Source organism: Muntiacus reevesi, chromosome 3, assembly GCF_963930625.1.
Source record: "Muntiacus reevesi chromosome 3, mMunRee1.1, whole genome shotgun sequence".
NCBI classification, from domain to species: domain Eukaryota; kingdom Metazoa; phylum Chordata; class Mammalia; order Artiodactyla; family Cervidae; genus Muntiacus; species Muntiacus reevesi.
In genome coordinates, this window is record NC_089251.1 from 10,697,177 (window position 1) to 10,709,389 (window position 12,213).

At 40.0% G+C, this 12,213-nt stretch overlaps 1 protein-coding gene and 1 pseudogene across 2 annotated transcripts in view; both read left to right on the forward strand.

Moving 5' to 3' along the window:
- Nucleotides 1–12,213, forward strand: part of NR6A1 (nuclear receptor subfamily 6 group A member 1) — a 215,463-nt gene that overhangs the window by 18,788 nt on the left and 184,462 nt on the right. The gene's annotated exons all lie outside the window — the stretch shown is intronic.
- Nucleotides 1,949–2,787, forward strand: LOC136162664 (large ribosomal subunit protein eL6 pseudogene; annotated as a pseudogene).

A 12,213-nucleotide genomic window follows, 5' to 3' on the forward strand; every position in this document is an offset into this window, starting at 1 on the left:
TGCCGTTTAGGACATGTCCTTGGAAACAGGGAGGCGGTGCTGGCCCTGAGCATGTGACCCCAAAGTAGATCTCTGTGTGGAATGGGAGGAAATTTTAATACTTAATGCTTTTAGGAAATAAAGCAAAATGGCATTAGGGTAATTAATACCATGTGGAGCAGGATTAAAAATTGAATAGTATAAACTGAAAACAGGAAGTTTGTAACATGGTAGTGACTGTAAACAACCAATATGTCAATACAACTTCAATTTCCGGGTCAGCTTGTATTTCAGTTTGCCTTGACCTTATGAGTACACTCCTCTCATCTTGACATTGCTAGTTAATATTCTAAAAACTATGGTCAGTTCAACTAATTCAGGGCTTCCCTGGTGGCTCAGATGGTAAAGAATCCGCCTGCAGTGTGGAAGACCTGGGTTTGATCCCTAGGTTGGGAAGATCCCCTGGGGAAGGGAACAGCTACCCACTCCAGTATTCTGGCCTAGAGCATTCCATGGACCACATAGTCCATGGGGTCTCAGAGAGTCGGACATGACTGAGAGACTTTGATTTTTGACTTATTCAGGAATGTGAAGCATATCTAGAAACAGAGGATTGCTAAAGTCAGATCACATAACTGTTGTACACTTATGTCAGTCTCCTACATACGAACCTTCAAGTTGTGAACTTTCAAAGATTGGAATGTGTTACTACCCAGACATCACTGTACCTTTTTTCAAGAGAGTAGATAGAATTGAATCCAGCAAGGAACGCGAACCTGTGCCATCAGCATCAGACGTGGGTGCAAAGGCAGCTTGCCCTTCGTCTCCTACTGCTGATGATCCTTCCACTTTACCATCTCCCACCTCCTCTCCCTGCTCCAGTCAGGAGCCTTGCCTGTTCACTTGATGCCAGCACCTGTATGCCAACTGTTGTACTGTACCCTGTATTTTCCAAGATACTGTACTGTAAGATTTAAAATGTCTTTTCAGTTTCTGTGTTTGTTTTTAATGTAGTGTGCGAAAAGTATTACAAACCTATTACAATACTGTATAGATGATGGTGTTAGTCAGGTACCTAGGCTAACTTTGTTGGACTTCTGAACAAATTGGACTTACGAATGTGCTCTCAGAATGGATCTCATTCATATGTAGGTGCTTATTGTATACCAAGTAATGGTTTCCCACTCTGGAAGCCTGCCACTTTTTGTATTTCCCTGAGTTTTGGGATACACATTGGGAGGTAAGAATGCTGCGTTGTGTTTCTGCTAATGCTAATGCGTACTAATGCTGGAAGGGGAACTCTAAGCTGACAGACCTTAAAACAGGTATCAAAAATTAAAAAGAAGCATGTCTTATACGAGTAGAGTATGATTTTAGTGGGGCAGGGTAGACTAGTATCTGTGACTCTTAAAGATGCCTCAATCATTTATTTCATTGGTCTGGTGATCCGAGATCTCAAGATCTGAATGGTTGACCCAGAGGTCAATGCTGTAGCTTCATCAGGAAGCCAACATCTTAATAATAGCCCTGAGTGATTACTTAATAAAAGGTCCTATTCTCCGTGTGTGCAGAGTGCAGCAACAAACCTAGAGCTTCTGAAAAGTGGTCTTTATTTTTTAATTAAGAAGTCTGTTTCACAAGTGTACTTAAATTTGTGGCTTGGAGGGTGAAAATCAGAATAACTACCACCTTTGATGAAAGTGAAAGTGTTAGTTGCTCAGTCATGTCTGACTCTTTGTAACCCCATGGTCTGTAGCCTGCCAGGCTCCTCTGTCCATGGAATTCTCCAGGCAAAAATACTGGAGTGGGTAACCATTCCCTTCCCAGGGGATCTTTCTGACCCAGGGATCAAACAATGCAATCTGCATTGCAGGCAGATTCTTTATCATCTGAGCTACCAGGGGAGCCTCAAATGATATGATTATTAATGATGTTAATAATGGCTAAACCTGTTTTCTCATCTTAGAAGATGGCAGGTGAAAAAGCCCAGAAGCCAGATACTAAGGAGAAAAAGCCCAGAAGCCAAGCAGTTTGATGCTGGTGGCAGAGTTAGAAGGTTAAGAAGGGGAAGACCTTACTGCAGCTGAAATACTATCGTGGTCAGAGGAATTGGCAGATATTCCTAATCAGCTATGTAGTCCAGAAAGGCCTTTCATAAGATGAAGTATTCAACAGCTAAATGCAAGGTTGAAAAGGAAAAGAAGGTGATGGTTCTTACTACTGTCACAAAATCAGGTGGTGGTGACAAGAATGGTAGTACTTGAGTCGTTAAATTTCCCAAAATGCCTAGGTATTATCCTACTGAAGGTGTGCCTGGAAAGCTGTTGTGTCATGGCAAAAAAAAAAAAAAAAAACAAAAACAAACCCAAGTTTTTTCTCACATGTGAGAAAACTGCGTGTGCACTAGCGTTGCTTCTGGGATGACTCTGACCTTCCTCACTGGGCACCACGGAGGCAGGAGGGTCACCTTCCTGAAGCTTGCTGCTTGTGTCTGAGCTCTGTCCCTCACACCAGAAGTTTTTCATTGTCATCTCCACTGAAATTGAATGGTGTGAGAAATCCCAGAACATCTCATTGATGCTTACTTCAAGAAGACGAAGCTGTGTAAGCTCATGTACCAGGAAGGGGAGCCCTTCAAAGGGACAGAGAGAAATAGAAGTTACAGAGCAGCCTCAGTGCAAGGTTGATCAGAAAGCTGTGGACTCATAAGTTCTGTGAAGAATCATAGCTTTTCCTCAGCTCCAGGGCTGACTCCACTTTGTGTATGCTATTACAGTTGGAATTTATCCTCACAGAATATTGTTCTAAACTTTTTCAAAAGAACCTAATTAAAATAATTAATCCATTAAAAAAATTGGCTAACCTTTACTGAACATACCCTATGCACCAGGTACTCTTGAATGCTTTAAATTTTTAAAATTTTATTTAATTCAGCCTTATGACATGTTTGTATTATTATTGCTGCCATTTTAATTTAAAAAAAATTATTGCTGTTATTTTAATTTTTTTTTTAATGTTTGTTTGGCTGCGCTGGGTCTTAGTTGTGGCATATGAGATCTTTAGTTGCGGAATTTGAACTCTTAATTGCTGCCTGTGGAATCTAGTTCCCTGACCAGGGATCAAGCCTCGGCCTCCTGCATTGGGAATGTTAAGTCTTGGCCTCTGGACCACCAGGGAAGTCCCATTGTTGCCATTTTTAGATTAGAGAAAGGCCAAAACTGTTAGGGCCATGATTATTGTATAAATCACAGAGAGACAGTACAGATGTTACTTACTTTACACAGTTTCTCCCTTCTGCAAAATGGGGGCTAGAGTGGGATGGAAGAGATCAGGGATGATTTATAAAGTTTCTTCTAGTTTAAAAAAAACGTCTAAGAAACTTGTCAACCTCTTAAAGGTTCCTCAAGTATTAACATTATATCCTCTGTATCCCCTAGTATGCACATCCACCAACTTTGATAAGTTTATATTTTGTAGCTGAAGACAATGCTAAGAAGTTTGGTCAGACTTTCTCTGAGTCACTCTTTGTGACCCCATTACCTGCAGCATGCCAGGCCTCCTTGTCCTGCTCTGTCTCTCAGTTCGCCCGAGTTCAAATTCATGTCCATTGAGTCGGTGATGCTACCTAACCATCTCATCCTCTGCCGCCCTCTTCTCCTTGGCCTCCATAGCCTTGCATGCCATGCTAAACATGTTGAAAATGGGGATCCAGCGAACAGGCATAGGAGAAGATGTTCAACATTTGCTAATCATAAGATAAATGTAAATCAAAACCACAGTGAGGTGTCATTCACACCTATCAGAAAGACTTTTATCAAAAAGAACACAAATAACAAATGTTGATGAGGATGTAGAGAAAAGGGAACCCTTACACACTGCTGGTGGGAATGTAAACTTGTGTAGCCATTGTGGAAAGCAGTGTGAAAGCAGTGTGGAAGTTTCTCAAAACACTAAAAATGGAACTACCATATGACCCAGCTGTAGAAGGTGTATATCCAAAGAGAAGAAAAGCAAAAACACTAATTCAAAAGGATACATGCACCTCAATGTTCATAACATTATGCTTTATTTGCAGTCAAGATATGGAAGTGACGTAATTGTCTGTCAACAGACAAATGGATAAAGAAGATGTGGTATATAAATACAATGAAATGCTACTCAGAAGAAAGAATGAAATTTTGCTGTTAGCAGCAACAGGGATGGACTTTGAGTGTATTACGCTAGCTGAAATAAGTCAGATAGAGAAAGACAAAGTGTTATGTGTGGAATCTAAAAAACAGAAGAAAGTAGTGAGTAAAACGAAGAAACAGACTCACAGACATAGAGAACAAACTAGTGGTTACCAGTAGGGAGAGAGATTACAAGAATCTAGGGGTTCAGTTCAGTCGCTCAGTCATGTCCGACTCTTTGCGACCCCATGAACCGCAGCATGCCAAGTCTCCCTGTCCACCACTAACTCCTGAGTCCACCCAAACCCATGTCCATTGAGTTGGTGATGCCATCCAACCATCTCGTCCTCTGTCGTCCCCTTCTCCTCCTGCCCTCAATCTTTCCCAGCATCAGGGTCTTTTCAAATGAGTCAGCTCTTCGCATCAGGTGGCCAAAGTATTGGAGTTTGAGCTTCAACATCTGTCCTTCCAATGAACACCCAGGACTGATCTCCTTTAGGATGGACTGGTTGGATCTCCTTGCAGTCCAAGGGACCTCAAGACTCTTTTCCAGCAGTTCAAAAGCATCAGTTCTTCTTTGCTCAGCTTTCTTTATAGTCCAACTCTCACATCCATACATGACCACTGGAAAAATCATAGTAGCTGGCTTTGTATCCCTTATTAGCATCATGTCCTATATTGAAAACGCTGGGTAAATGTTTGTTGAACTTAATTTTAGATCGTAGGATACTTTAGCGTGTAAGAAGCAGCAGGAGTTTTCACCTTTAATCCTGTTTGTGGCGTGTCCTTTACATTTATGTGGTGAAATAAACATATGTTATTTGTTCTTGTATCTTGACTGCAGTCTGAATAATTAAAAAAATTTTCTTTTGGAGTTATTTTGTAGATATGACTAACCAGCAACTAGCTTTGCTTCAGATTTGAAAGATTCTGGAGTGAAAGGTTAAAGATGTTGTATCTCTTTGTTGCCACACAATGGATTTCTAAAACAGACATAAGAGATGGTACTGAGCTTTAGCATTAATGATTAACTAGTATGACAGACAGATCTGTGCCCAGAATTATGTTTCTAATAAGAAGTAATTTAAAAGTCATTTAGAGAATGTCTGGGAGATTTTTTCCCCTTCAGTTGAACTGGTCAATTTTAGAGAATTAATAACACAAATCATTTTGTTGTTAGGATTTTTTTTTTAAGTATATTATAAAGTTGTGTTAATTACTGTTCTATAGCAGTTATTCAGTTATATGTATATATACATTCTTATAAATACTTTTCCATTGTTCTTTGGATTTTTTAAATGTGCAAGTTTCCTTTTATAACAGCAATATATTTTCAATCAAAAAAGTAGAAGGAGGAAAAAAAAATATCACCCTCAACAGATGGTTCTGAAATGACCTTGGAAGCTCTGTGTCCATGGTCAAACAAAACTCCTTGGTCTGTGAGACTCTTCTTCAGTTATGTTTCTAATAAGAAGTAATTTAAAAGTCATTTAGAGAATGAAATGATAATGAACAAAAAAATCTCCTTCACTCTCCCTACTTCTGCTGGGAATAGCATATATTTTTTTTTAAAGAAGCTAGTTCTTGTCTGATTATTTCATTCATTTATTCATGTAAGGTTTTATACTTTGGTTTGTTGATCTGGTTAGTGAAGTTACTGTAGCTGCTTCTGACGTGGACATCTTGGATTATTCAGGGAGGTTTATAATGGACTCATCTACAATATGGTACTTTTTTCTTGGACTCTGAAGTCCCGCTTTTGTGGGAATGTCAGGGTTTGTTTTTGGAAATAACGTCAAGTTTCCGTCTATCTGGCTGTTGCAAAGCATATACCTTGCAAAGGTGGTGTTTTATTAGTCAAATTGCTCTGAATAGAAGTTCTCTTGTTTTGACTTTTGTGGCTTTTTCCATGTAATAAGCTACAATTATTTCTTTAAACTTATAAGATGGAGATAATAGGAACTCCTTTCAGGTAGAATTCATGTGAAGAATCAAGCCAGTGCCAGGCAAATAGTAAAAGACTCAATAAAATGACAGCTGACAGATTATTTTCTACATTTCATGGCATGTGTGCCTTTTGAAATTTCTTTAACCTCCAAGCTGGATGAAGAGTTATCAGCAGTCTCTTTTGCTACTCCAGACATCCAGAAATTGTAAATGAAAAATGTCAGAGGCTCACAGTACATGCAGTTTTCTGAGAAATGCCTGTACTATATTTCCATAGAAACACTGATGACCTCTGACTCATCAAACCGAATTGCCTTCCTAAACTGTTTTCACCTTCTGATTCTTTTAGCGCAGCCTTGAAGCTCTGTACTGCTTAAAAAAAAAAAAATCTTAAAATTGAAATGGCGTAATCTTGGGCTGGCTTTTCTGCCTTCAGTTTGGTTTCAAGGCTGCAGTTACAAAGCTAGAAGCCTGAAAAACTGTATAAAAGGTGATGTAGGTTGATCAGATGGAATTTATTGTTTCCATAGAAATATAGACACTTCTTGTAAGCAGCATTTAAGCTGAGCAAATACATGGGCACAATAGATTATATAATTGAGAATCCTTGGCTTCTCCCCCTACTCTTTTTTCTCTACCCCTAAGATTTCATGTTAAGAAAATGACATTAGGGAGAAGGCTTAGTTTTTTGTTGCAGTTTTTAAAATGTGACCTTGACATTTGTAGGTAGAAAAGGGAAATAGAACTTGAAGCTCTGCCAACCGGATTTTGCTGTGCGGACTTGTGGTGTTATGTCTTTGTATTCAAAAGCATTTTATGTTATTCCTGAAGTATAGTTTATCAGGTTGCCTGTGAGAAACAAAAGCTAATGGTCCAAGTGGCATCCCACTCACTGGATAGAAAGGAAAGAGGCAGATGTGAATTTAATGCTCAGCCAGTCCAAAGAAAAGTGTTTCTGTATTTGCTTGGGTTTGGTGCTGAAGCAGGCTGCAAGACTGGCTGTAAGGCAGGCCATGGTCTGGCTAGCTAATGTTTGTTACTAAAAAAATCAGCTACATTTATTCCTTTCCAGCCTCTATCTAAGCCACCTTTTGTACCAAAAGGAGCCAAGGAGATGGAGTTGGGAGGGGCTCTGAAAAATGGGAAGAGTTTCTAGAACTTCAGGAGCTGTGGAAGGAGCACATGGTTTGCCATGTGTATCTTGACTACCCCCTCAGAGTGCTTCCCTCTCCTCCCTTTAAGCCTTACACTTTTAGTTACTTGGTTAAAATATTAGAACCACTATATTGAAGTTAGTGAGAGTTCTGCTGGTATTGGGGCTTCCCTTGTGGCTCAGTTGGTAAAGAATCTGCCTGCAGTGCGAGAGACCTGGGTTCGAGCCTCGGGTTGGGAAGATCCCCTGGAGAAGGGAAAGGCTATTCTGGCCTGGAGAATTCCATGGACTGTATATAGTTCATGGGGTCGCAAAGAGTTGGACACGATTGAGAGACTTTCACTTTTACTTTCTGCTGGTATTGACAAACTTCATAGGCATATCCGTATATTTCCTTTCCTTAGTGACTCTTGCCTATAGAATAATAAGCCTAAAACTCCCCATGTGTGGCTGTCAATTTCTTTATGATATGTCCCTGGCTGGGGCTCCAGTCAAATCATATTACCAGGTAACATTATTCCCTTTCTCTGTTTATGCCTCGTACATGTGGCTTCCTCATACGTTTCTCAAATAGCCCTGTTTATCTGGTGAATGCTTATCCCTTCCACATGCCCCTGGCCCCATGGTTGCTGCTGAGTTCTCACTAATATTGATTACAACTACTAAGCACTTCCCAGTGACCTAAGTGTATCATTTCATTGAACCTCACAATAGCCTGCAGATGAGGAAATTGGTTTAGAGAGGTGAAGTCACTTCCTCAGTTAACAGTAGTAAGTGATGGTACCAGGACTCATACCTATTCTTATGTCAAAATATATGCTCTTACCACTCTGTACTGGTTCAGTTTCATCTTGTCCATCTGTCCCAATCTATCTGTCCATTATTCTCTCCCTAGCATTAATTCTTTAAAATATTATTTACTTCACTATCCTTTTTTTTTTTTTTTGGGCTGCACCACACAGCATGTGAGATCTTAGTTTCCTAACCAGGGATTGAACCCATGCCCCCTGAAGTGGAAGCACAGAGTCTTAACCACTGGACCACCTGATAGGGAAGTTCCTGTGTTTCTTTCATTTGACTTTAATTTTTTCTTGTAGTTAAATATATATAACAGAATTTACCATTTAAATCATTTTAAGTGTACACTTCAGTGGCATTGAGTACATGCACATTGTTGTACTGTATAATTAACTTTTATTTTGTACTCCTTTGGACTGTTTTCTGACAGTAGGCTCAGTCTTGGGCTTCCCTGGTGGCTGAGACAGTAAAGAATCCACCTGGAATGTGGGAGACCTGGGTTTGATCCTTGGGTTGGAAAGATTCCCTGGAGAAGGGAATGGCTGCCCACTCCAGTATTCTTGCCTGGAGAATTCCATGGACAGAGGAGCCTGGTGGACTATAGTCCATGGGCTCTCAGAGTCAGACACAACTGAGCGACTTTTACTCATTCACTCAGGCTCAGTTGTACTGATACCTGTATTTTCCAGGCCTAGGACCTGCTACTGGAGAAGGCAATGGCACTCCAGTACTCTTGCCTAGAAAATCCCATGGATGGAGGAGCCTGGTAGGCTACAGTCCATGGGGTTGCTAAGAGTCAGACACGACTGAGTGACTTCACTTTCATTTTTCACTTTCGTGCACTGGAGAAGGAAATGGCAACCCACTCCAGTGTTCTTGCCTGGAGAATCCCAGGGACAGGGGAGCCTGGTGGGCTGCCGTCTCTGGGGTCGCAGAGTCGGACACGACTGAAGTGAGTTAGCAGCAGCAGCAGCAGCAGAACCTGCTACAGTATGGGCAGGTACTTAATAACATTTGAAGGAATAAGTGACTATATTTGCTAGGCTGATGGAATTACTTTCTGATGACAATGGATGAACTTATGATTTGATTAGTAAATAACACTTGTGTAAGTGTTTTCCTATTTCATTTACTTTAAAGCTGTGACAGAATCCAAAAGGTGTCATGATAAATTTAGAAGAAGGAAGGACTTCCGTGGTGGCGTAGTGAATAAGATTCCACTTGCCAAGGCAGGGTACATAGGTTTGCTCCCTGGTCCAGAGAGATTCTGCCTAGGAGCAACTAACTAAGCCCCATGCGCGACAACTACTGAGCCCACATGCCTAGGGCTGGTGCTCTGTAACAAGGGCAGACACTGCAGTGAGAAGCCCATGCACCACAAGAGTAGCCCCTGCTTGCAACTAAAAAGAAAGCAACTGAAGGAAGACCCAGCACAACCAAAAAAAAATTTAGAAGAGGGAAAATTTTTTTTTTTTATCTTAACCTTTTTTTCCATTATAATGGCCATTGACCTTATGTGACTAATTAAGTTGAAATTCAGTTGCTCAGTCACATTCCAAGTGCTTAATAACCACACATGGCTAGTGGCTATCATTTTGTACAATGAAGATAGAGATCATTTTCATCACTGTAGGACTTTGAATTGGACATTGTTGCTCTAGACTTTAAAGGCAGAGAATAGTGAAACATTTTCTCTTAGAACTTGATATTTTGGCAAGAACTGCATTGTAGTGGCATGTGACCTAATACCATTGCTTTTTGGAGAAAGAAGTAGTTACTCAGCATTTACTCAGCAACCTTTCCTGGGATCCTGGGATATACCTTAGCCTTGTGGCTTGGGATATTTAGGGCTGAGACCAGATTTGACTGAGAGAAGGACACAGTTTCAAGGAACCTAATCATGATCGGAGGTGGGGTGGGGTGGTGGGGCACAGAACAGATGGGAAACTGATATAAATGACTAAATGTTGGTCCAGAAGGGAGCAGAATGGCTCTTGTGTATCAGTACAATTCTAGGGTAGAGATTTTTAGCTTTTTTCATGGGGAGAATGGAAGACAAAATTTTCTAAAACCTGAATTTTCATGGTCAGTAGTCATGATCATAATTTGGTGTGGAAAGCAGAGGGCACTGAGATCATGGCGTAGGGAGCCTAATTATGCGGAGTTTAAAAATCCTTTTAGATCCTTGACTTCTGGAAGCTCTGCTTCACTTCATGTCTCACTCACATTTTAAAGTAAATGAAACTTGAATTGCAGTTGACTAGGAGAAATAATGTTATATTTTATATTTAATTAAAACATTTAATCTGACATTAGTATGTGGTTTCTGTTTTGGGGAAAGGTGAGACGTTTGATTAGAATTACAGAATTTTGCATTTTTAAGGGCCTCACCTTAATTTTGCCTTGGGCTTCAAAGTAGACAGGCAGAATCCTCACCAAGATTCAAGTCTCTGTTGCACCATACTGCCTTCCTCTAGTCAAAATGAAACATTTCTAGAGTAATATTTAACTTGCTTTTGTAAAAGACAAGTTAGATTATAGTTAGCTGATGTTTGGGCTTGAATTTGTTAACTGGCATTACCCACAAGCTTTTGTTTGTTCACATTTGGGGGGAAAAAAAAGAATACTCAGTTTATTGAGATCGTTTTATGGTAAATGTGTAACTTTATAGCCAAAAATATAAATAAAGAAAAAAAATCAATATTTAAAAAATTTGTTAGAGTAGCTAATCATAGATTGAGGAGTCACTTCTTTTTGCCAAATTCTCTCCTCTTGGAGAAAAGCTTGTGAACTGGATTTTCCTTTGTTTTAAAGAAAATTCCTAGACTTAGAGTTAGAAATTGTATTAAAGAATTGTATTCTTCCTTTGTATTAAAGAAAATTCCTGACTTGGAGCTCTTGCCATAAAGTAGTTTATTTATTTATATATACTTACCAAATTTTGTTGACTGGCAGGATCCTGACCAAGATCCAAGCCTCTGTTGCACCATGAGACTCACAAGAATTGAACAATACGGTTATTTTTATCCCTATTTCAGGAATTAGCTATTGGGTAGTTAATTAAACAAAAACAGTGGCAGATCTGGGATTTGAGTCCAACTCAGACCCATGCTCTTTTTCTCTATGCTTCTAAGCTGAACTGTGGTAACTGAATATGTGGGCTTCACTGGTGGCTCAGTGGTAAAGCATCTGCCTGCCAGTGCAAGAGACACAGGTTCGTTCGATCCCTGGGTCAGGAGAAGGAAATGGCAGTCCATTCCAGTATTCTTGCCTGGAAAATCCTATGGACAGAAGGCTTAGTTGCCTCTTGGCATGTGGGATCTTCCAAGACCAGGGATTGAACTGGTGTCCCTTGTGTTGCAAGGCGGATTCTTAACCACTGGACTACCAGGGAAACCCCCAATCTGTGTTTCTTGACTCTGCCTTTTTAAAGCAATTTAAGCCACCAGCCAAAGGCTCTAGATTTCTCAGAACATTTCCCTAATCTGTTTAATGTGTTATATTCTGTGAGGCAGGAGGTTTGGGAGTTATTTTTGTATTTTTAGGTAGCTTAGGAGTCTGCTTTTTACTGAACAATTCTGATATCCTTTCTTTGCCTTTGTGTTGAATTGAATTCAATACATAGAGAGTTTACTTCTAGCACTGGTTTGGGTTCTTGTAGCTAGAAACCCTTTTGCTAGCCAGATCTGGTTTCTGAGAATCTGGGTAAGACCGATTGAGAATGGTAGCCAGATCTAGCCATTCCATTGACTGGTTGTCAGGAGGTAGGATTAACATTGTTCTCTGTATCTCCTCAGACCTCCTGCATTAGCATGATCTGTAAAGCCAGAGACAACATTATTAGCCAATGGTCTCAGGGCTGGATAGAGGGAATATATAGACATGGTTAATGAATTTCATAATCAGGGATCTTTGTGACCACTGGAGGAATTTGTTTTAAGGCAGATATAAACAGTTCTTCTTTTCCTCAGGGAGTAACATACTACATCTGGGATTATTGTATCAAACAGTTTATAGGCACAAAATATAGAAAAGATTCAAGAATCACAGCAAGTAACTAAACTATGTTAGTAATGTTAGGGGATTCCATTCCAGGTCTTTGAGGATGATGTCATGAATGAATTAATAGTTAACTCTCCTATAGTGTGCTCTTTGGTGCCATAGGTA